Raw genomic sequence first — 26,327 nt, forward strand, 5'->3', positions numbered from 1 at the left:
CAAGCATATAACATTGTTCATGTGGTTACCTCTTCCTCCTTTGCACAATTTGCAACTTGTTTGTCATTGTCACAGTCCTTAGTTAAATGACCAAACCTATTGCATTTTCCACATCTAGGTCTGCCTTTGTGCCTGCACACACCAAAATGAAACTTCTGACAGACTTGGCACTGTGGTTTCACACCTCCTTGACTGCTACTTCCTTGCTTGTTTTGTGAATTGAAACTGTTGTTCCAATTCCCTCCAGAGCCATTATTCCAATTTGAGCCATTATTGTTGTTAACGTTTCCACCTTGAGACCAATTTGAGCCCTTTCTGTTCTGTCCTTGCCATTTTTGATTTTGCTTTCCCTGAGAACTTTTGTTAGCTCCAAAAGCTTGATTATTTCCAACTCTAAGACTGCTAAAAGCTTTCTCAATTCCTGCCAATTTATCCCTTTCATCATGTATATCCTCTCTCTTATCATAGACTTTGACAGATGCAAGAATTTCTTCAACTCTAATAGTGTCAAGGTCTCTGGTTTCTTCAATGATTGACACTATGGACTTGTACCTCCTACTTAGACTCATCAACAATTTTTGAACAATCCTTTTCTCTGTTACATCTTCTCCTAGAGATTTCAGGTTGTTTACAGTTTCAAAAAATCGAGCCAAGTAGTCATCCAAAGATTCAACATCATTCATTCTCAAATATTCAAAATCAGCTCTAATAGCTTGTAATTTCACAACTCTTATCTTTTTATCTCCTCTGAACTCTTTTCTTAGAATTTCCCAAGCACCTTTTGCAGTCTTCTCATTTCTGATGCGTGGAAAGAGTTCATCTGTTAGTGCTCCTTGAATAAGACTCAAAGCCTTGGCATTTTTGATCTCATCTTCTCTGGAGATAGTAGGTGCTTCCACTGGAATTTGCTCAGCCTCACTCTCTTCATCTCCAGTGCCTTCAGAGCCTGCTTCCAGCTCAATAATCGGCTGTGGTTGTATTCCAATCTCCACTGGATCTCATAGATCATATGCCATGAGGATAGTCTCCATTTTTATTGACCAAAAATCATAGTTTGAACCATTGAACTGTGGAGTTCGTAAATCTCCACCTGCAGAACCTAATCCCACCATGTTGATGTGAGTCTCAGTGAACCACACAATAAAAGAGCAACCTTTATCCCTTATAGAGATTTCAGAAAAACCCCCTTTCTCACAGCTCACGTCCCTTCTCTGAAATCAGACCAGGAGCTCTGATACCATGTTAGAATTTGGTATTTAGCTTGCTGGTTTTAGTGACTGATTTATAGAACAAAATAAAACCTTTTGTAAGCAACGTATGCAGAGGAGAGAAAAACTCAGAGAGAATGAGAATGTTTCAGTCTATTTTTCATGTATTGCATCAGAGCCAAAAACACACTATAGTCATGACACAAGCTGCCAAAAAAACAGCTCCTAAAAACTAGGACACAAGGACTCATCTCCAGCCATTCAAGGTCATTGGAGGCTATGATTCTTACACCTAGGCTAGAAATCGTTACATCAGAAAGGACTAAGACAGCTAAGAATGACAGCTGTAGAGTTTCTCAAAATAGTAAGAAAACTAGCCGTTGAACATATCCTATAACAGCTATTACTATAAGAGGAAAGTTCTTCAGCTCCTTTGATTCTTCATCCTCTTCACTGTCAATCTGCAGGATTAACATCTGCAGCTTGATTCAAGACTAGTATGCAGCTTAACTCTCAACAGTTTGGACCTTCACTCTCAGTTCTAGTGTAGTAGTATGTGTATATATTGCACCATTCTAAATGAGTTATATTGCTCACACACATCACCTATTAAGATATAACCTCAGGGACAAAGCCATGAGAATTGTTTCAGTTTTCAGATTTCTAAGCATTGCAACCATTACTACCATTAGCTTATGCAATAGAAATTTGGGTGTGCCTTGTAAACAAAATGAGAGACAAGCACTTCTTCTAATGTTCAAGCAAGATCTTAAGGATCCTTCAAATAGGCTTTTATCTTGGGTTGGTGAGGGAGATTGTTGCAATTGGACTGGAGTTGTCTGCGACAATTTAACCGGTCGTGTCCGTGAGCCGCACCTTGGAAATTATTATTCAGATGAGTATTTGAATTACAGTTTGTATCAAGAAAACTCTTTGGGTGGCAAGGTAAATACTTCTCTACCAAATTTAAAGCATCTGAGCTACTTGGATCTAAGCAACAATGATTTTGGAGGAATACAGATTCCTAGCTTCTTAGGTTCTCTTAGAAGTTTAAGATATCTCTTAACCTCTCAGACTCAAATAGTTCGCTGGAATAATTCGCCATCAATTGGGAAATCTCTCGAGTCTACGCTCTCTAGGACTACCTCAATGGTTGTACACTTGTAGCAATCTTGAGTCCCTATCCATTGGAAACTTGACAGCCATTGTCAATCTTGACTTGTCTGCTAATCAACTTGGAGGGAAAATCCCAAACTCATTGGGAAATCTTTGTAAGTTGACGGTTCTTGGTCTGTCAAGGAACTATTTCAATGGAAGAGTATCAGAAATATTGGGAAGCTTGTCAAGGTGTAGTTCAGGTCAAATGGAGTCACTAAAGGTCCACTGTCCGATCAGCTGGGAAATTTCAGACATTTACGCCTCCTTGCTCTTATGAGCAATTCAATATCAGGCCCAATTCCAGTGTCCTTGGGAAATCTGTTATTCCTAGAAGAGGCAAGCATTTCTGAAAATCATTTTGATAGAACTCTTCCAAAAACTACTGGTCAACTCAAAATGGTAACGGTGTCTTATGTAAAGAGTATAGCCGTCCGGCTATAATATTTATTAAAAAAACGAGAGTACAGCCGGTCGGCTATAAGCTTTTTATAATAAAAAAATCCGGAGTACAGCCCTATCCTATTTATAGAAAAAGGCCCCGCCTGAAGCTGGCGCCCATTTCGCCACGTGTCCAAAATCGTATAGCCGCGCGGCTATGGCTATACTCTTTTTATTTCAAAAAAAAAAGCACGAGTATAGCCGAACGGCTATACTATTTATATTAGCACCCATTCTACCACGTGTCAAAAATAGGATAGCCGCGCGGCTATACTAATTGTTTTTATAGTAAAAACAGTAGTATAGCGGCTATACTCTGTTTATTATTTAAAAAAACCCCTGATGACGGTCTGGCGGGCGACCAATCCTGATGCTAGAGATTTTCCTGTTTACATGGGTTTTGCTAACTTGTGTATCGCGAAAACCAGTAACTAGGAACAGAAGATTGCAACAACAAAAATGTGATTTAGTCTGTATTGCTTGCAGATATGTGAGAAAGTCTTTTGGGATGATCATCTTCAAAGTCGATCTGAGTGGTTACCTTTAGCAAGTTGTCTGACATTTGTTGCCTTTACAGAAACAGGGACGGGTACGAAATAAGGTACAAGAAAAGAGGAAACATTTCATCAAAAGAAGGAAGGTAAGTGAAAAAATTGTTCTTGCAAATATATGGTTTAAGTTAGCAGATTTAGCCACATTCATTTTGCTTTTGGATGCAAGGTGGAATCTAACAATGAGAATCAGACTCTGCCAAGCAAAGAAAAATGTGAACTTGCTTTGGAAGGAGCAGGTTCCCAAGAACACTCGGATAAGATTGCAATGCTTGTGGATGATGAAGAGCTGGAGCTGAGAGAATTACAAGGATGGCCAAATGCACTGGGGTGCTCTGATCATTTTACTACTAATGGAGATCATGCCTGTTCACTTTGCAAAGGTTGGTTTGAAGGAAGAACGGAACAAATTTTCCACTCTAAAATGAAATGCTGGAATATTTATGTGTCTGCATGTGTAGTATTTTGAGCTGTGGATAAGGAATTTTTGGGATTTCAGATTTGCTGGCCAAGTTTCCTCCAAATTCTGTGAAGATGAAGCATCCATTCTGTATGCAACCTTGGGATTCTTCTCCAGAGATTGTCAAGAAACTGTTCAAGGTATGTGAATTGCAAACTGTTTGTGGCCTGATTTTGTTAAGTTCTTTTGCAAATATAGGACATCTATTATTGCATTTGCTTTTTCTTATTTATGAGGTCTGTTTTCTTATTCATGATTATACGACCTATAAAAGCTTGGAATAATTATTTTGTGCTCGCTAATACTGCCTAATGGTCTTTCATTACTCTTACCAATCTTTTTCTTCGACGCTCTCATTGCATAGATTGAAGTCATAGGTCGTTCTTGCAGAGATGTTATGCAAACTATGATATACTCAAGAAAAAGATATATCAAGTAGAGATATACGGAATGTGGTCTAAATTTGATATTGGAATCTACTTGAAAGTTGTAACTCTCTTTTGTGTAGTTCGTACCAAGTGTAGGAATTTATTATTATCTTGTCAACTTTAAGATTCCATATGGAAACTGACAAGTGAAAAGATGTGCAGTGTTAAAGCACCACTCTAGATTGCTGCAGTTCTTTTTTTTTTTTTTTGGATTTATTAACAAATGTGTCTTGGGGTCATCAATTCAGATTGCTACATTTTCTATAGTTATCGTACTCAAATATATTCTGGGTTGACTTTCTTGGGCAGGTTTTCCATTTCCTTTATACTTATGCCATTATGGTAGGTAGATATAAGCTCCTTAACTGTTGATGAGTTTGCCCAAGCATTTCAGGACAAGGTTATATCTTATCTTTGATCCAACATAAGATTTATTGTGTCGCCTACTTGCTCAACATCTTTGTTTCGTAAAATGCCTTTTAGGATTCCTTGCTACTTGGAAAAATTCATGTGGCCCTTCTAAAGCTTCTTCTATCTAATGTTGAAGCCGAGCTTGGCTGTGGATCTATATACCTCATTGGAGGAAATCATGAAATTTTCTTGCATTTATTCACTAGGTGAGTTATGAACAAACAACATGTAATTGTGCAGATCACAGACATTTACATTTCATTTAACTTATGATAATGTTGTATGGTCATATTGACCATTTCATTTGGGTACATATATGCCACAGCAGTTTTCTGAAGGCTCATATGTTTGGAACTTTGTTGCTAACAAAAAGTGAATGCAATCTATAAGACTGTTAAATATCGCTGAAAGTAGCAAAATGATATCAGATAACATTTAAAGAATATAGGAAAGAAGATATCAGCTAATAATCAAAAGTTTGGTGTGACTACAGAAAAGGTGTCCATTCCAGAATGTCTGATAGATACGCTTAGGCGACAAGAAATTTTCTGAACAAAATCATAATCAGACTATTAGTACTCCATCCATATGCACTTTTAGAAGATCCACTTGCTTTTTGTGGTATAGTTGATTAGAGATACTTATTTTTGTCAAACATTTGAGACTTTTTTGCTCATCTCTTAAATCAGTTGTTTTTTCATATTTTTATGCAAAAATCGAATGGAAGTATTCAATAACTAAGCATCTTTATCAAATGATTTGGCAGGTTGAAAATCAAGAACCCACTCTGGAATTCTGGAAGGGATCACTAAACCCTTTAACATGGACAGAAATACTGCGTCAAGTACTGGTTGCCGCTGGTTTTGGTTCAAAGCAAGGTGCAATGCGAAGGGATGCCCTTAGCAAGGTCTTCTAATTTAACTCCCATAGTTGCAATTCATTTTTCTAAGCTCCATTTCCTCTCTAGTAAATGTATTTAATTATCAACACATCTGTATTATGCAAGTTAAGTGCTACAGATGCCCAATAATATGTGTTCACCACCCAAAACCTCGAGCATTCAAAGCCTTATTGGCAATAGTCATTTAAGATCTGTCATTACCCCGAATAATCTGTTTCTACCTTGAGGCAGAGCCCCAGTTGGATAGATTCATTTTCCATACATAAGGACCAAAATCAGAAATTTTAAGTTTTACATATAACATGTAGTGATTGAATGTTAAAGGAAATAGTTTCTTCAGTTTTGTTTGTTGGCATTATCGTGCATTCCTAAATAACATCTATTGAGCATATGTTTATTTGTCTCCGCTTGTCTCTGGAATTATTTGCTGTAATGACTAGACATGCACAGGAGCCTTTATTTACTTTCTTATGGTAGTTTTATTTGTGTTCTACAATTAATAAGCTTTATTTGTTGTTAACCTATCTATAAATGTGAAATTTGGTTTTTCAAATTGAATCTTCTGTTATCTAGGAAATGAGCCTTATGGTGAATTATGGTTAACGTCCTGGTGCTTTGAAGAGTGAATTGTTCGGAGTTCAGCTAGAGCGAGGAATTCATGGGTTGAAAGTTTCTGAGTTGGCAAAGTCAATGCAGGTAATTTTCTTGAAAATATTGTTATCATAATCTCTCATGTTTTAATCTTTAAGTTGATACCAACCAAGCACAGCATTCCACTTGAATTAGTGATGGACTTTGTTTTTGTTTTGCAGATTTCTGAATTGAACCTTATTTCCAGTGGAATAGAGGAACTAGTGTCTTTAATTGGTTCAACTCTTTCAAGTGATATTACATTATTTGAAAAGATTTCATCATCCACATATTGTGTGCGTATTAATTCTTCTGAAAAGAAAGTGGAGGAATCCCAATCAGATACCGAAGACTCTGGAGCAGTTGATGATGACCTCGGTGACAGTGGTACATGTAGCAGTGATGATGATTCTGGGTGCAATTCAGGAAATTCCAAAATTAAAAAGCTGACTTATATGAACCAAGGCAAAAGTAAAGATAACATGGTGATAGAACACCGAAATTGTTGAGAGCCATCCAGGAGAAGTATGGTTGTTAGGACTGATGGAAGGCGAATATTCAGATTTAAGCATTGAAGAAAAGTTGAGCGCAATAGTGGCACCAATTGATCTTCTTCATGCAGGTTCTAGTTTCAGAATGGAGGTAACATATAGAATCTTTGCATGGACATTGAAACATTTTCTTTGTTGTTATTTTTCCCACTACTATGAGGTTGCCCTATTAAATGGAACGTGTTCAATCCTTTGTAAGATAATATCATCTGAATGGTGCAAACTGCATTATATATTAAATACTTTGACAGTAAATATTAGTTGAATATTTAATGAGATTCAAGTAGTCGTAATTATTATGGTGGTTTATAAGTTTAATATTGGTTCGTATTATTGTTTTCCTTAAAATTGGATCTACCTTTTGGGTTGCACGTATATGATCTGACTGAAGTCCTGACGGGTTCATTACGGCTACCTTCTTTGGCTTCTCCAAACGAAAACAAGAAAACGGAAACTGATATAGCTTCTTGTTGTCTTTGCTATTGTCATGTATCATGTATTTCCTCGCTGAGTGCTATTGTCAAGTATCATGCATTTCCCCACTGAGTTCTTAAATGTGCTTCAATTGTAACTATAGTTTTCAACAGCATTTAAACATGCATGGTATTTAAGTACTTCTCAGCAGATTAAACATGTCTCTCTTTTTCTTCTTATTCCTTTATAGGATCCTATAAATGCTATTGCTGAATGCATTCCTAGCAGCCTTCCTTCTGGTTCAGGGGCGAAAATTAAGAGGTTATCAACTAAACAACATGGCATGCCCAGGCCAACCTGGGTCCATGCAGGACATACGAGTGGTGCAAAAGAAGATTGTACATTAGAGTTTCACCCTATAGATTCTTCAGGATCAATCTCAAAGTTCTCTGACGGGAGATTCTCTACAAAAGAGAAAAATGGAAAAGAAACAGAAGTGCGGTTTGACTTACACCCAATGCAATCTGTGTTTTTGGGGTCTGATCGTAGATACAATAGATATTGGCTTTTCTTGGACCCTTGTAATGCATATTGTAAGATAGTTTATTATCACAATCCTTACAGAATTGGTCTTCTATTCATTATCGGATTGCAAGACTCCAGACTGATCAAGAATTCAACACAACTCTCGACCTGCAGCCTCTGTGTCAATGTTCCATATGGATTACAAGGCTAAAGGGGTTTCTAGTTCTATAAGAATTAGGATTAACAGTTCTATAGCAATAAGGATACCTCAAGGAGTCTCTTGATGGGCAAGACTCCATGAAGTGTTGCATATAAATAGAGCAGCTCCCTCTAAGAGCCGACACACACAAACATCTCATCAAGTAATTCACCCCATCTGGAATTTGAGAATAAGGCAGTCGGTTATCTTAGAGAAGAGTTGTCTCCCAAGTGTTCGATAAAAGACTTCAATGGCCGAACAAGGTTAGTGTTCAAGTTATAATAGCTTACAAAATTTACACATATGACCCAGGACATAGAAGGGTTTATATCGAATCTTCAGAAGATGGTCACTGGGAGGTGATTGATACAGAAGAGGCATTCTGCTGAACTTTTGTTATACGATCAATGTGATTGTGGTACATATTGCTTGACCTTGTTTGTTCATGGTGGTCGGCCAAAGGAGGCCAGATCACCAGTGGTGATATGGTTAGACCGGATAATTATAAGATCATAATTGCCAGTGTCCTTGCAGCTTGTGCTCATCTTGGTGCATTTGATCATGGGATATGGGTGCATGGGTACCTGAGGAGAAGTTGCCTGGCGAGTGATGTGGTTATTGTGCGGATGTGTGGACAAAGCGTATGAGGTCTATCAGGAAATGCCCAACAAGGATACTTTGGCATGGACAGCTATGATTTCAGTGCTGGCTCTGCGTGGGTTTGGCAATGAGGCTTTTGATATTTTTAGACAGATGGAAACAACTGGGGTGAAGCCGAACCATGTGACATTTGTTGGGCTATTGTCAGCTTGTGCTCATTCTGGTTTAGTAAGAAAGGTCGCTGGTGTTTTCGTGTGATGAAGCGTGTTTACTTAATTGAACCGCAGCTCTATCACTATGCAAGCATGTTTGAAATGCTTAGTCGTGCCGGGTTGATATGCTATAAGAAGCATGCCAATGAAGCCACAGATACATTTGTTTTGGGTGCATTGCTCGGAGGCTGTCAAATACATGGAAAGGTCGAGTTAGGAGAAAGGGTGGCGCAATATTTAATTGATTTGGAACCTCTGAACCATGCTTTTTATGTGAACTTGTGTGATATATATGTCAAAGCTAGTAGATTTGATGACGTAAAGAGAATCAAATCCTTAATGAAAGAAACAGGGATAAAAAAGGAGGTCCCGGGCTGTAGCATGATTGAAATCGATGGGGTTCTTCTTGAATTCTCTGTGAGAGGATCACCAGATGTAAATTGTAATGGAGGAAGTATTATTGGTCTTGTATCAGTTGAATAACGATATCTAGACAGAAAGGCATGCGCTTTACAGAATCACTCTAATGAGAATAATGAAAAGACAGTTAGGGTGTAGTTTTCATGGGGAAAGGCAGGTGTCTACTTGTTTTCAATGAAATGTTTCATATTTAAGACCGTGAGAGCTGTAATTTTGCTATCTGTAATTTTAGCTACAATTATGATCAGTACCATGCTAGAAGATTGGGTACTGAGAGCAAAAAGAGATACCATCCTGTTGTCACAAACTTCTTAAACACTCTAATGAACTTCTCTAGGCTGCACGATTACATGACTGAGTTTGGATACAAACACAAAACTTATAGGGCGCTTAACTTGTTCATAATTTATGTTATCACCACAGATCCTGCAAATGTTGAGTACATCCTCAAAAAAAACTTTGCAAACTATGGCAAGGTAATCAGACTTAAGCAAGAAGGTTATGTTATTAGAAAGTCTCAAAATAGCTTGATTTTTTTTTTCACATGTACATTTGAAGAGAGAATGTTGGCGTAAATCATTTAATTGATTTAAATTAGTAATTGTAATCCTGTATAATTATAGGATTCCCGTATTAAATTCGATTGTAATTACTTTCCTTTTGTTGTATACTTGTACACATAAATACCATCCTAGAAAGAAGAATAAACCACTCAACCCTAATCGTATAGCCGCCCGGCTTTACTCTTTTTATTAAAAAACAAAGAGTATAGCCGAACGGCTATACTGTTAAAAAATACCGACCCGCCTGGCGCTAGCTCACATTTCGCCACGCGTCACAAATAGTATAGCCGAGCGGCTATAGTATTTTTAAATAATAAAAATCGTAATATTAGCATCGTCCAGATAATTCTCTCTTCTTCCTCGCGCGGAGTTTGGGCCTCTTTGGCTGTGTTTCCATACATGGGGAAGAAGACGAAGAAGCCAGAAAAAGGCAAAGAGAAAGCAGCGAAAGTTGAGGAAAAGAAAGCTCGCAGAGAGACCAGAAGCTCTCACCTGAGGATGACATCGATGCCATTTTGGTACTTTCATACTCGAACTATGCATATATATACATATATGTCATTTTGTGCTTGGTAATTAGAGTTATGGATCATTTGAGAACAGGTGAAATAGTTTGTGGGAGTTTTAAACAGTGTTGGAAAAAAATCGGGCTAGGCGGCCGCCTAGGCGCTCGGCGGCCGATTTTTCGCAATCGTTGTCTGTAATTCCCATATGTATGTCATTTTGTGCTTGTTAATTAGAGTTATGGATCATTTGAGAGCAGCTGAAATAGTTTGTGGGAGTTTTAAACTGTGTCAGAAAAATCAGCCTAGGCGGCCGCCTAGGCGGCTAGGCGCTCGGCGGCCGATTTTTCACAATCGTTGTCTGTGATTGCCATATGTATGTCATTTTGTGCTCATGAATTAGAGTTATGGATCATTTGAGAACAACTGAAATAGTTTGTAGGAGTTTTAAACAGTGTTGGAAAAATCGGCCTAGGCGGCTAGGCGCTGGGGCGGCCCATTTTTTGCAATCATTGTCTATGATTCCCACCCAAGATTCCTTTTTTGTTATTTTTTTGAAGATTCTGCTCCCTATTTTCTATCTGATAGTTTATTTTCACCACAGGTATGATGATTGTGGAAATTCATAATTAAGGGTTTAATAATATGTGTTATTTCCAAAATTTCCAACAGACCATATGGCTATCATGGAGGGTGTCAAGTTGGGAGGGTTGTTGATAAAGGATATAGAGTTCTTGGTATTGATTCTCTGAGGGTTATTGATGGTTCAACGTTTTATCATATATACACACCCCGAGTGCTAATCCTGAAGCTACTGTCATGATGCTTGGAAGGCAAGTATACTTGGAAAACATATCATATATACATAATCTTCACTAAAATCTTATACTAATTGCTGCTTAAACCTGCATTTTGGTTTCGTTTCTTGTGCATGTGGTGCGGGTACATAGGGGAAAGGATTCTGCATGACTGATTAGTCCATGGATCAAAAAAGAAAAATTGATCTGGTCACTTATGTTTCCCAAACATAAAGTCAATTAGTGATTACTGGAATATATGTCTCTGAGACATTTGATTAATATTGTAGAGATTGGAACTTAAAATTTTTAAATCTATATAGTTGATGTCATGTTTATTTACCTATCATCACATTTGGTGTTCAAGCAAAACTTTCTGTACTCAGCTTGACTAGATTAGCCTTTCTGTGATTGAATATACGCCTTACTAATAAAACTAAATTAGCTCTAAAAATAATTAGTTAGTTTTTGTTTATTTTGTTAAGAGCGTAATTAGGAAGGAAACTAGTAAGGAGGTGAGGATAACACAACGCAACTGCAAGCACTTTCAGAACTTTTGATCACATGGGCTGCTCTAACTTCATGAAGTCCTTGAGGTAGGCCTTATTTTTCTTTAGTTGTGATGATTTTTTTTGTACATCGATCGCAAAAGAAAGATTTGAAAAATGATTACCAAATTAACGAATGAGGCATTGTGCACAATCATGGCATGGTTAGAAAGAGATACCCACAGAAGGACTGAAAGTGCAGCAGATTAACTAAAGTCAAACTAATTTGGAGATCCTATAATGATGGCTCACTATAAAAGTGAGACTCCTTTGTATTCAAGACAGAAATTACTAATATACACACGTAGGCAAAAAAGAAAAGAAGACGAATAAGATTAGGATATGCTGTTAGCCCTTCTTTCTCAGCCCCTTATAATAATATGGGGAGGCATCTCCTTTCATCTACTTTTTTCCTGCTTCAACTTCATTGCACATTTTCATGGACACAGAGAGTGGAAGAATCTCATATGCTAGGAAAGAATGAGCCCTGGCCCCAACAAAATCCCTGAAAAGCAGCCCTTGATGGATGTTCACAGCATAATCTGTGCCATTTGTTAGCCCTTGATGGATATGCCATTTGTGCTTACTGGTTTATTCCATCTCTTGGAGTCTTTGAGCCCTTATATAACCTGTGCCGGGCCATCATTGAAAAAGTATACTTGAAGAAGCTGTACATACTAGAAGAAGTATACTTGTCAAGTAAGCAAAGCAGTCATAGGGCTCCTCTTTCTTGGCAGGCACTGGTGACTGAAGCAGCTACAAATGTACAATCACTTCCATTGACCTGCCATCTTTCCAGTTATAACTATCTTTTAACTGATTGTATAATATGTTCTTGTATAAACACATTGCTTATTGTATATTCTGTTTCAATTATTATTTAATATATAAAAAAATACATAAAATAATTAATTACTATTTATTAAGTCATTTATGAAGTATAGCCGTGGAGTATAGCCGTTCGGCTATACTTTTAAAATATTCTATTTTGGAGTATAGCCGTTCGGCAGTACGCTTACGCTATTATATTTATCGACTATCGCTGCGCTGCTATACTGATATGATATGCTAATTTTTGGAGTATAGCCGCCCCGGCTATACCTGTAAGATATTATATTTTTGGAGTATAGCCGCCTGGATATGCTTTTAAAATATTTTAGTATAGCCGGGCGGCTATACTGTTAAGCAACTATATTTATCGAGTCTAGCCGTACGGCGATAATACCGTATTACGTATAGCCGCGCGGCTATACTCTTTAAATATATTTCCACATTACACCAACAATAAAAATGCCCTTTGTGAAAATCCCACATCGAAAATCCACACTCCAATGTGTTAAGTGTGATTAACATTGTTGAGTGTGATGATTTGTTAAGTGTGATTAACATTGTAGAGTTGGGGTAATGGGCCTGACTATATGCTCCGCTTTTGATTTGGCTTGGCTAGAAACCCATGTATGCATAACATACAGGAAGTTTTAATCCTGTTATTTGGCAGAAGAATATGTATAGTTATTGCATTTGCTATAATATACCTCAATGGTGACTTACATAAGCACCTGATATGCATGATTTTCAAGTTCACGCATCATTGTTTTACATAAGCACTTGGGATTTTATTTTGTTGCAAACTTAGAAAATCTGCCTCCATTTTAGTGGAGTTTATTTCGCCTGTGTATGTTCCCAATCAAATGTTATTATGATGTGTCAAAATACAGATGATCTGTCCACATTCCAGTTTTCTTTTTCCTTGCAAAAGGAATTGAACCTAAAATCTACAAAAATGACCTCATCTAACACTACTTGAGCTGCATTCATCATTTGGTTTGCTAATTTACTTTTTTTATTAGAAGATGGTGTCTTGCATTTCCCTTTGAAAATATTGCTAAACTTTTTTTTCCCCATTGATGGTTACACAGTTGTTTTTGGGCAAAGGAAGAAAGAAAGGATTTCAATGATGTATGAGAGAGAAAGAGAGAGAGAGAGAGAGAGAGAGACTTATTTTAATGAGATTAATTAGCTGTTATTCTCCTTCAAATACATATCACAATCCTGAATCCTCTAAAACCAAAGCAACTTAAATGGCACCAGAAGGTAAAAACTCTGCATGACTATGTGACTAATTGAAAACAGAATCAACTTATTTCCTCTGAGAACTATCCTCTCAACTGCATATTACTGCTTTGACCCACCTGCTTTTGGAGATGCAGCATTTGCACAGTTGCTGTTGATCAATGGAGGAAATGAAGGAAAGAATGGGAACATTTTCAGCAAGCAATTCTGGTCAATTGCTTGGAAGGCCTTGCAACAAGCAGGGCCTACTACAAATTTACCAGATCGAGGTATAAATTTCCCATGCACACCCTGGAACGTTCTTAAGTGAAGACCAACACTTTGCTATGTCATCCGGGTTCCCTGGCAGCGGCAACCCGGGGATCCCCGGTGGCAATAGGCCTGGGATCGGTGGAAAGAGAGACAATGCGGGTGGGGGTGGTACATGCGCCAGGCCGGTTGCAGCACATGCTGCCATTAGCAGTAGTGAAAATATTGCTTCAACTTTTCTAGACATGGTTATTGGCAAACCTGGAACTCTTACTTTTGCACTATATCAGAAAAGGGTTAGCTAGATTGGCTTTGTTGATGGTTGGAGAGAAGAGGGTAAGGATTTATATAAGAGCAATGAGCCTGAGCTAAGTTGAAGACTTTGATGCTCAGGTAACTGGGTTACAAATGGAATTAAATTGTATTTAGTTATAGTGCAGTTTTTATTTTATTTTAATGAGCATTATTAAGTAACATTATAACTGTTTGCCATAGTGTTTCTGATCTGAGACCATATGAGCTTCAAAAGTTATAACGACCCTGCAAAAGTTTATTTCAATTAATTCTCTATTTAGTTTGACTCCAACACTACAAGCTCCTGCTTTACTTTTGGCCACGTTGTGGGAGCATATATTTTCGTCTCCAATCAGGGCACGCCACGTGGAAAAGAAGATTATCTCTTAAATTAATTAATTAAACCAGTTTATCTGGCTAATTAATTAATTGGGATAAATATCTTAATTAATATGATATTATCTTTATTTAAAGAGATAATATCATTAATTCAGATATTATCCTAATAAAGAGAAGATAATATCATTAATTCAGATATTATCCTAATAAAGAGAAGAAACCCTAGCCCCGAGGCTCCTATAAATAGACGACCTCATTCATCATTCAAGGTACTTCAGAAAACCTACTCCTAATACCCGAGAAAAATACTCGAAGTTCTCTCTCCCTCTCCCCTCTCCATATTTTCTCCACACGGCTCCGGCCACCACACACGGCTCTGGCCACCCGGTTTACACCCTACATACAACTCCGTACCCTTTGCTTAGCAATTGTTTTCCTACAAACACTCGCACTAACTTAGGCATCGGAGGGCCTTTGGCCAACACCCCCCGAGTGTGGTCTATTTACTCCAATTTTTTTTTACAGGAATCGAGGAGGAGAGAGAAGGAAGATCGAAGGTTGAAGGATCTAGAAGTGAATATTCTCCCGTGAGATTATTTGCACAAACACACATCACAAGCGTTAATGCTCTCACCAAAATGGACTAAAACCCTTCAGTTTGGGACGCTGATACTTGTCATGCATGATGTTGAAGAATACACGAGTCCCACATCGGAAACTTAACAAAATAGAAAGTCCCATATAATAAATGGTTCCACTCCTAATAATATCGAGGCCTTTTGTATAAAACCTCACACCTGCTAAACAAGTGGTTAAGTTGGAGACAATATCGATATTGCTAGTGGTGGGCCAAGGGTCCATCCCTCTGAAATCTTAACACATGATGCATGGCTTTGGTGCAGGGGAAAAGAGATTTTTTTTTTTTTTTTTTTTTTGAAAAGGATCCTAGGTATATAAAGAGTATAGCCGGCGGCTCTCTAGGACTCCGTAGTAAAAGCTTGTCAGGGTGTAGTTCAGGTCAAATGGAGTCACTGAAGCTGTCAACAAATGATTTTTCAGGTCCACTGGTGTTTTCGTGTGATGAAGCGTGTTTACTTAATTGAACCGCAGCTCTATCACTATGCAAGCATGGTTGATATGCTTAGTCGTGCCGGGTTGATATGCTTATAAGAAGCATGCCAATGAAGCCAGATACATTTGTTTTGGGTGCATTGCTCGGAGGCTGTCAAATACATGGAAAGGTAGAGTTAGGAGAAAGGGTGGCGCAATATTTAATTGATTTGGAACCTCTGAACCATGCTTTTTATGTGAACTGGTGTGATATATATGTCAAAGCTAGTAGATTTGATGACGTAAAGAGAATCAAATCCTTAATGAAAGAAACAGGGATAAAAAAGGAGGTCCCTGGCTGTGGATGATTGAAATCGATGGGGTTCTTCTTGAATTCTCTGTGACAGGATGACCAGATGTAAATTGTAATGGAGGAAGTATTATTGGTCTTGTATCAGTTGAATAACGATATCTAGACAGAAAGGCATGTGCTTTACAGAATCACTCTAATGAGAATCATGAAAAGATTTAGGGTGTAGTTTTCATGACGAAAGGCAGGTGTCTACTTGTTTTCAATGAAATGTTTCATATGTAAGACCATGAGAGCTGTAATTTTTCGATCTGAGAAGTTAAGCACCGTCATCAAGCAAGCACCCGTAAGCAATTTGTTTTTTCAAATTGAATCTTCTGTTGTCTAGGAAATGAGCCTTATATATAGTGAAGTATGGTTTACGTCCTGGTACTTTAAAGGGTGAATTGTTCGGAGTTCTACTAGAGCGAGGAATTCATGGGTTGAAAGATTCTGAGTTGGCGAAGTCATTGCAAGTAATTCTCTTGAAAATATTGCTATCATAATCTCTCATGTGATATTACACTTGAATTAGTGATGGACTTTGTTTTTGTTTGGTAGATTTCTAAATTGAACCTTTCCAGTGGAATAGAGGAACTAGAGTGTTTAATTGGTTCAATTCTTTCAAGTGATATTACATTGTTTGAAAAGATTTTATCATCCACATATCGTGTGCGCACTAATTCTTCTGAAAAGAAAGTGGAGGAATCTCAATTAGATACCGAAGACTCTGGAGTAGTTAATGATAACCTCGGTGACAGTGGTACATGTAGCAGTGATGATGATTCTGGGTGCAATTCAGGAAATTCCAAAATGAAAAAGTTGACTTATATGTGTTGGCGCGACTTGTGGATATTGACTTACTTTCCTTACACACCAAGAATTCCTATTATAATTGTAATTGATTTACTTTAATTCCTGATTTCCTACTGCAAATAGATTTAGGAATTTATTATTTACTTGCCCATTCAGGTTTCGTTATATTATAAATATGACCTCCTACAAGGAAAAGAATACACAGAAAATTCCCACAAACAAATATTCTCTCATAGTTTTCATATTTTAGCATGGTATCAGAGCCTAGTTCTTGGAATTGCTGACTCTAGTTTCAAACCCCCGCCGCTGCTATGGGGGTTGATGATTTTTTCAACCCTCATGGAGGTAGCACCACCGACTCCTTCTCTCATTCTCCACCAATCATCGTTGAGTTGAGTGCCCAGATGGCTCCGCTCCTACAGATGCAGACTTTGACCCCGAACCTGATCCAGAATCAGGATCCTCTTTTGACGACCCCAACCCCGACTCCGACTATGACGACGACGACCCCGACCCCGACTCCGAAGACGAACCCGACCCCCACTCCGATGATGACCCCAACCCCGAATTTGTCTCTGATTCAGACCCTGATCCCAATTTCGACTCCGACTCCGGCCCCGACTCAGGCTCAGATTCCGATCCCAATTCCTACTCAACCTGTATCCTATGCATCTTCCGCTGCACAGATTATGACTTCTAGACTAACGACCCCGACACATGGACCAGATTGCGCATATTGTGGTGATCCGAGACACACTTGTGAGACTTGTTTTAAATCGCATGGCTACCCCAATTGGTGGGCTACTCTTATAGATCGAGGACAATGCAATATGACCAGTAATGGTACTGGTTATGGATTCCATACTTCCGATAAGATTGCTTCTAAGAGCTGGATAATTGATTCCGGTGCAACTGATCATATGACGTTTGATCCTGATGATTTTCTGAATACTACACAACCTCGACGAACCTGTATTGCAAATGCCAATGGTGTTACTTATCCTGTGACAGGGGCTGGCACTGTTGCACTCTCATCCTCTCTCACACTGTCTAATACTTTACTTGTTCCATCTTTATCCACTAAATTGTTGTCAGTTAGTCAGCTTACTGAACAATTGAATTGTTGTGTACTCATTTACCCGAGTTTTTGTTTGCTTTAGGATATTCACACTAAGGAGATTCTTGGTCGTGGTACTAGAGAGAGGGGGGCTATATTATGTCGATGACTTCAGTCCCGACATGGCTAACAGCGTGACACATCCCTTTGATAGCAAACAAAAGCAAATCTGGTTGTGGCACCGTCGATTGGGACATCCGTCTTTTAGTTATATGAAGCATCTTACACCAGATTTATTCTCAGGTTTCAAGGACTCTGACTTCACATGTGATACTTGTATTTTGGCCACGAGTCACCGTGTGCCCTACCCATTGAGTATGAACAAGTGTACTACTCCATTTACGTTAATTCACTCTGATGTCTGGGGACCTTCTCCTATGACTGCTCCTTCAAGTGTTCGATGGTTTGTCACATTCATCGATGATTGTACACGGATGACATGGCTTTATTTGCTGAAGCATAAAAACGAAGTGTTTTCCTGTTTTCAGTCCTTCCACAAACAGATGAAAACTCAGTTTAATGCTCAAATCCAGATTCTTTGCTCAGACAATGGTGGAGAATTTGTCAATCATGACTTTCAGACTTACTTCCAACAACATGGAATTATCCATGAGACGACTTGTCCTCAGACACCACAACAAAACGGTGTTGCTGAATGAAAGAATCGACATCTTCTTGAAACCGCCCGAGCACTTCTGATTGGCGCTCATGTTCTTCGCCATCACTGGGATGATGCTATTGTCACCGCAGTTCATCTAATCAACCGCATGCCTTCTAGTGTATTGACCTTTAAAACTCCCTTACAGGTGCTTACACAACATAGACCTCTGCCTTGTTTTGGTACTCACACCCCGAATCTTTGGATGTGTGGCTTTCATTCATCTCCACAAAAATCAACGTAGCAAACTTGATCCATGTGCGCTTCGTTGTGTTTTTGTGGGTTATGCCACTCATCAGAAAGGCTACCGCTGTTATCACCCTCCTACCCAACGAACCTATGTCACTTTTGGATGTGACCTTTCTGGAATTTGAGCTGTTTTTCCATGACCCATCATCCAATTCTACAGTTCAGAGGGAGATACGAAGTGAAGAGCAGAATTGGAGCAACTTGGAAAATATCTAACTCAACAGTACCAACAGACCAATCTCTTGAGAATATTCTTGAGGTAACTACTCCTACTAGACTTGTGCATTTAGATGATAAAACTAGTGGATATCAATTACCTTTCAGGCAAAATCGTGGGAAGCCACCAAACCGTTATTCACCTGATATTGGCAAGACATCCAAGTATCCAATTGCAAATCATGTATCCACTGAGAAGCTGTCTGAACCACTCAAGGCTTTTGTGCATCAGTTGTCTGCTATCCATATTCCAACCAAGGTCTCTGAAGCATTGAAAGATCCTAAGTGGGTCCAAACTATAAAAGAGGAGATGAAGGCCCTTGAGAAAAATCAGACTTGGACATTGGAGACTATACCCCGAGGAAAAAAGACTATCGGATGTAGATGGGTGTTTACTATAAAACACAATGCAGATGGATCTATCGAGCGATACAAGGCAAGACTTATGGCAAAAGGGTACACACAGACCTATGGTATAGACTATGAAGAAACTTTTGCTCCAGTTGCAAAGTTAAACACCGTCAGAGTCTTATTGTCCCTTGCAACTAATTTGGATTGGCCACTACACCAATTTGATGTAAAGAATGCTTTTCTACATGGCGAACTCACGAAGGAGGTGTACATGGACATTCCTCCTGGATATAATACTACTCAGACTGGAACAGTTTGCAGGTTACGAAAAGCATTGTATGGATTGAAACAGTCACCACGTGTATGGTTTGGACGGTTCACCATGGCAATGAAGAACAATTGTTTCAAACAGTGCAACTCAGATCATACTCTATTCTTGAAACATCGAAAAGGGAAGGTAACAGCATTAATAATCTATGTTGATGATATGATTATTACTGGGAATGATAAACAGGAAATATCACAGCTACAAGACTATCTGTCTACGGAGTTTGAGATGAAGGATCTAGGTGGACTCAAGTATTTCTTGGGAATTGAGGTGGCTCGATCGCAGCAAGGCATATTTCTCTCTCAAAGGAAATATGTCTTAGACTTGTTGATAGACACAGGAATGCTAGATTGTAAACCTGTGGATACTCCTATTGTTCAGAATCATCATCTTGGAGAATATCCGGATCAAGTTCCAACTAACAAAGAAAGATACCAAAGGTTAGTGGGAAGATTGATCTATTTGTCACATACTCGACCAGACATTGCTTATGCGGTGAGCTTTGTCAGTCAATTTATGCACTCTCCAAGTGAAGACCATATGAATGCAGTTCTTCGGATACTTAGATATTTGAAGTCTGCACCTGGAAAAGGACTTATGTTCTCAAAGCATGGTCATCTAAATATTGATGGTTATTCAGATGCAGATTGGGCAGGTAATGTAACAGATAGAAAATCCACATCGGGTTACTTCACATTTGTGGGAGGTAATTTGGTGACATGGAGAAGCAATAAACAGAATGTAGTAGCTTTATCCAGTGCAGAAGCCGAGTTCAGAGGCATGACTACAGGGATTTGTGAACTTCTTTGGTTAAGAAAGTTGCTTACTGAACTTGGGTATAAACCTACATCCACAATGAATCTCTTTTGTGACAACAAGGCTGCTATAGCCATTGCACAGAATTCGGTTCAGCATGATCGTACTAAACATGTTGAGGTGGATCGACACTTCATCAAACAAAAGCTTGAGGCTAAAGTGTTTCAGTTTCCTTTTGTGAAATCCGAGGATCAATTGGCGGATATTTTGACAAAAGCGATTTCCAGTAAAGCATTCCACAATTCACTAGATCAGTTGGGCATTGGCGACATCTATGCACCAACGTGAGGGGGAGTGTTGGCGTGACTTGTGAATATTGACTTACTTTCCTTACACACCAAAAATTCCTATTATAATTGTAATTGATTTACTTTAATTCCTGATTTCCTACTGCAAATAGATTTAGGAATTTATTATTTACTTGCCCATTCAGGTTTCCTTGTATTATAAATATGACCTCCTACAAGGAAAAGAATACACAGAAAATTCGCACAAACAAATATTCTCTCATAGTTTTCATATTTTAGCAATATGAACCATGGCAAAAGTAAAGATAACGTGTTGATAGTATACACCAAAATTGATGAGAGCCATCCAGGAGAAGTATCGTTGTCAGGACTGATGGAAGGCGAATATTCAGATTTAAGCATTGAAGAAAAGTTGAGCGCAATAGTAGCTCCAATTGATCTTCTTCATGCAGGTTCTAGTTTCATAATGGAGGTAACATATAGAATCTTTGCATGGACATTGAAACCTTTTCTTTGTTTTTATTTTTTCCCACTACTATGAGGTTGCCCTATTAAATAGAACGTGATCAGTCATTTGTAAGATAATATCATCTGAATGGGGCAAGCTGCATTATATATGTAAATACTTTGACAGTAAATATTATTTGAATATTCAATGAGATTCAAGTAGCCGTAATTATAATGGTGGTTAACAAGTTTAACATTTTTAAACCTTGATATTATACGACTTTTACTTTTGTATTTTCTGTATCCTTGATATTTTAAATAATAAAAAAACTGCTAAAAAAAGTTTACTTTTTTTAATATAGGCCCATTTTAATACAATGTTTAAGCCCATTTTACAAAACCCAACCCGTTAGTTATATTAAAATTAGGTTATATGTCTTCTTCTTCCCAGCGCAGCCTGCACTCCTCGCTCTTTCGACTTCATCTCTCTTTCTCGGTCTTTCTTCATGCAGCGCCTCAGTGCCACCTTAAGCGTCGACGCCTCAACGGCAAAACGCCAGCCCAGACCAGCCTAGGCGGGCTAGGCGGGCGCTAGGCGGCCTAGGCGGGGGCTAGGCGGGCGCTAGGCGGCCTAGGCGGGGGCTAGGCGGGCGCTAGGCGGCCTAGGCGGGGGCTAGGCGGCCCAGGCGGCGCCCAACTCCCTGGCGGCTACTCCTTACGATTAGGATGAAATCGCAGCGGTGGCCTCCCGCCTAGCACCTTGAATGTATCGGTTTGAAATGCTGATCAAAGCTATGCCCCTTGCATAGGAAATTGACTTCCGAAAGATGGCTCTCTCCGGCACGTAAACACATGTTATGCTATCACTTCCATAGTAAATATAAAATTAACCTGCCTTGAATTACAAAAAACAAGTTGAAATCCAATAGCTGTTAATTGAAGCAGTTTCCCAAATAATTGATGGCCTCATTCTCATTTCATCCATCTCTCTGCATAATTTCATTTTGATGCTTCTAAAACAAATTAAAGCATGGAGTGGAGTTTGTCACATTCTGTTCTCACATGGCTCCTGGTAATATCCATAACACCAGGGCAGCCACAGAGGGCCATAGTGAGCTCAAACTCATTTTTCAGCATTTCAATAACCCCGTCTCACGCCGCGTTCTCCGTTTGCTGCAAGGCCATAGATTACAGGCCTTCCAACCTGCAGCAACATTAGCCTGTATTTCAATAAGAAAAAGAAGGGCAGCTTTGAAGGCTCGGATAAGGAGGAGAAAAATCTAGCAGCAGAATCAGCCCTGGCCCCAACAAAATCCTTGAAAAGCAGCCCTTGATGGATGTTCACAGCATAACCCTCAGTATATGCCATTTGTGTTTACTGGTTTATTCCATCTCTTGGAGTCTTTGAGCCCTTATATAACTCGTGCCGCTCCATCATTGAAACACAAGCAGGAGCATCTATACATACTAGAAGAAGTATACTTGTCAAATAAGCAAAGCAGTCATAGGGTTCCTCTTTCTTGGCAGGCACTGGTGACTGATGGAGCTACAAATGTACAATCACTTTCATTGACCTGCCAAAGAAGAGTTGCCCTACGATTGCTTTGGCTTAATGAAATTTGCAGCCTGTCTGATCATGCAGTAGAGCCCTGCCATGCAAAACATAGGCTAGCCAAGGATATACGTAGGTTTTGTCATATTTGAAAATAATGGTAGGGGTAGAGCTATAATACTGAAGTTATTTTTGTTGTACAAAGTTGTTCTGCTTTGTAACTAAGCAAGGGAAATAGTGTGATTTTAAATAGGTGGAATGGAAGGTGGAAGCCATATATACAAGCAATTACTAATTTGTTTCATTTTCTTCATGTCTGTTCTTACAAAGTCTGAATTCAGTCTCCGCCAGCCGAAGAGGTTATGCTAATCTTTTATTTTGCTTTTGTTTTTTTATCAAGTCATCCCACACTTTGTTCACCATTTTTTGAAAATGATTTTGAAAAAAATATTGAGTTTGGACCTTCACTCTCAGTTCTAGTGTAGTAGTATGTGTATATATATTGCACCGTTCTAAATGAGTTATTAAGATATAACCTCACGGACAAAGCCATGAGAATTGTTTCAGTTTTCAGATTTCTAAGCATTGCAACCATTACTACCATTAGCTTATGCAATGGAAATTTGGGTGTGGCTTGTAAACAAAATGAGAGACAAGCACTTCTAATTTTCAAGCAAGATCTTAAGGATCCTTCAAATAGGCTTTTATCTTGGGTTGGTGAGGGAGATTGTTGCAATTGGACTGGAGTTGTCTGCGACAATTTAACCGGTCATGTCCCTGAGCTGCACCTTGGAAATTATTATTCAGATGAGTATCTGAATCACAGTTTGTATCAAGAAAGCTCTTTGGGTGGCAAGGTAAATACTTCTCTACTAAATTTAAAGCATCTGAGCTACATGGATATCCAAGCAACAATGATTTTTGAGGAATACAGATTCCTAGCTTCTTAGGTTCTCTTAAAAGTTTAAGATATCTTAACCTCTCAGACTCAAAGTTCGCTGGAATAATTCTGCATCCATTGTCAATCTTGACTTGTCTGCTAATCAAATTGAAGGGAAAATGCCAAACTCATTGGGAAATCTTTGTAAGTTGGCGGTTCTTGATCTGTCAAGGAACTATTTCAATGGAAGCGTATCAGAAATATTGGGAAGCTTGTCAGGGTGTAGTTCAGGTCAAATGGAGTCACTGAAGCTGTCAACAAATGATTTTTCAGGTCTACTGGTGTTTTCGTGTGATGAAGCGTGTTTACTTAATTGAACCGCAGCTCTATCACTATGCAAACATGGTTGATATGCTTAGTCGTGCCGGGTTGATATGCTTATAAGAAGCATGCCAATGAAGCCAGATACATTTGTTTTGGGTGCATTGCTCGGAGGCTGTCAAATACATGGAAAGGTCGAGTTAGGAGAAAGGGTGGCGCAATATTTAATTGATTTGGAACCTCTGAACCATGCTTTTTATGTGAACTTGTGTGATATATATGTCAAAGCTAGTAGATTTGATGACGTAAAGAGAATCAAATCCTTAATGAAAGAAACAGGGATAAAAAAGGAGGTCCCGGGCTGTAGCATGATTGAAATCGATGGGGTTCTTCTTGAATTCTCTGTGACAGAAAGGCATGTGCTTTACAGAATCACTCTAATGAGAATAATGAAAAGACAGTTAGGTTGTAGTTTTCATGAGGAAAGGCAGGTGTCTACTTGTTCTCAATGAAATGTTTCATATGTAAGACCATGAGAGCTGTAATTTTGCTATCTGAGAAGTTAAGCACCGTCATCAAGCAAGCACCCTTATGGAATGAATTCACTTGCTGGAAGAAATTCCTCGAGGTATGCTCTAATATTCACTCTGTGCTCGACTTTTGTCTTCAGTGTCATGGATTTTCTTTCCACTCCGATACCGCCCATAGCATTAAGTTTAGCTACAATTATGATCAGTCCCATGCTAGAAGATTGGGTACTGAGAGCAAAAAGAGATACCATCCTGTTGTCACAAACTTCTTAAACACTCTAATGAACTTCTCTAGGCTGCACGATTACATGACTGAGTTTGGATACAAACACAAAACTTATAGGGCCCTTAACTTGTTCATAAATTATGTTATCACCACAGATCCAGCAAATGTTGAGTACATCCTCAAAAAAAAAATTTGCAAACTATGGCACGGTAATCAGACTTAAAAAAGAAATTTATGTTATTAGAAAGTCTCAAAATAGCTTGATATATTTTTTCACATGTACATTTGAAGAGAGAATGTTGGCTTAAATCATTTAATTGATTTAAATTAGGAATTGTAATCCGTATAATTATAGGATTCCAGTATTAGATGGGATTGTAATTGCTTTCCTTTTGTTGCATACTGTACACATAAATACCATCCTAGAAAGAAAAATAAACCACTCAACCCTAATAGTATAGCCGCGCGGCTTTACTCTTTTTATTAAAAAAAAAAAAACCGATTCCAAAAAAAAAAACCGACCCGCCTGGCGTTGGCTCACATTTTGCCGCGCGTCACAGATAGTATAGCCGACCGGCTACACTATTTTTAAATAATAAAAATCGTAATATTAGCGTCGTCCAGATAATTCTTTCTTCTTCCTCGCGCCAAGTCGGGGCCTCTTTGGCATTGTTTCCAGACATGCGGAAGAAGACGAAGAAGCCAGGAAAAGGCAAAGAGAAAGCAGCGAAGCTGAGGAAAAGAGAGCTCGCAGAGAGACCAGAAGCTCTCACCTGAGGATGACATCGATGCCATTTTGGTAATTTCATACTTGAACTATGCATATATATATATATATATACATATATGTCATTTTGTGCTTGGTAATTAGAGTTATGAATCATTTGAGAACAGCTGAAATAGTTTGTGGGAGTTTTAAACAGAGTTGGAAAAAAATCGGGCTAGGCGGCCGCCTAGGCGCTCGGCGGCCGATTTTTCGCAATCGTTGTCTGTGATTCCCATATGTATGTCATTTTGTGCTTGTTAATTAGAGTTATGGATCATTTGAGAGGAGCTGAAATAGTTTGTGGGAGTTTTAAATAGTGTTGGAAAAATCTGCCTAGGCGGCCGCCTAGGCAACTAGGCGCTCGGCGGCCTATTTTTCGCAATCTTTGTCTGTGATTCCCATATGTATGTCATTTTGTTCTCGTTAATTAGAGTTATGGATCATTTGAGAACAACTGAAATAGTTTGTAGGAGTTTTAAACCGTGTTGGAAAAATCGGCCTAGGCGGCGACTAGGCTCTGGGCGGCCCATTTTTTTCAATCGTTGTCTGTGATTCCCACCCAAGATTCCTTTTTTGTTATTGTTTTCTATCTGATAGTTTATTTGCACCAAAGGTATGATGATTGTGGAAATTCAGAATTCCCATCTAGATTCATTGCAAGAATTTCCTAAACTGTATGTATTTTGCAAAATTTCCAAAATTTAAGGCTTTAATAATATATGTTATTTCCAAAATTTCCAACAGACCATATGGCACTATCATGGAGGGTGTCAAGTTGGGAGGGTTGTTGATAAAGGATATGGAGTTCTTGGTATTGATTCTCTAAGGGTTGTTGATGGTTCAACGTTTTATCACACCCCGGGTGCTAATCCTGAAGCTACTGTCATGATGCTTGGAAGGCAAGTATGCATAATCTTCACGAAAATCTTATACTA

The 26,327-nt window shown here is 38.7% G+C and overlaps 1 long non-coding RNA gene and 1 pseudogene across 1 annotated transcript; both read left to right on the forward strand.

Annotated features, from left to right (window-relative positions):
* On the forward strand, nt 1,845-8,732 carry LOC18782913 (annotated as a pseudogene).
* Nucleotides 10,037-11,997, forward strand: LOC109947855. Its single transcript, XR_002270626.1, has 3 exons — nt 10,037-10,187; nt 10,845-11,565; nt 11,967-11,997. It is a non-coding gene; the product is annotated as an uncharacterized LOC109947855 (long non-coding RNA).

Source organism: Prunus persica, chromosome G3 (genome assembly GCF_000346465.2).
Source record: "Prunus persica cultivar Lovell chromosome G3, Prunus_persica_NCBIv2, whole genome shotgun sequence".
Taxonomy (NCBI): Eukaryota; Viridiplantae; Streptophyta; class Magnoliopsida; order Rosales; family Rosaceae; genus Prunus; species Prunus persica.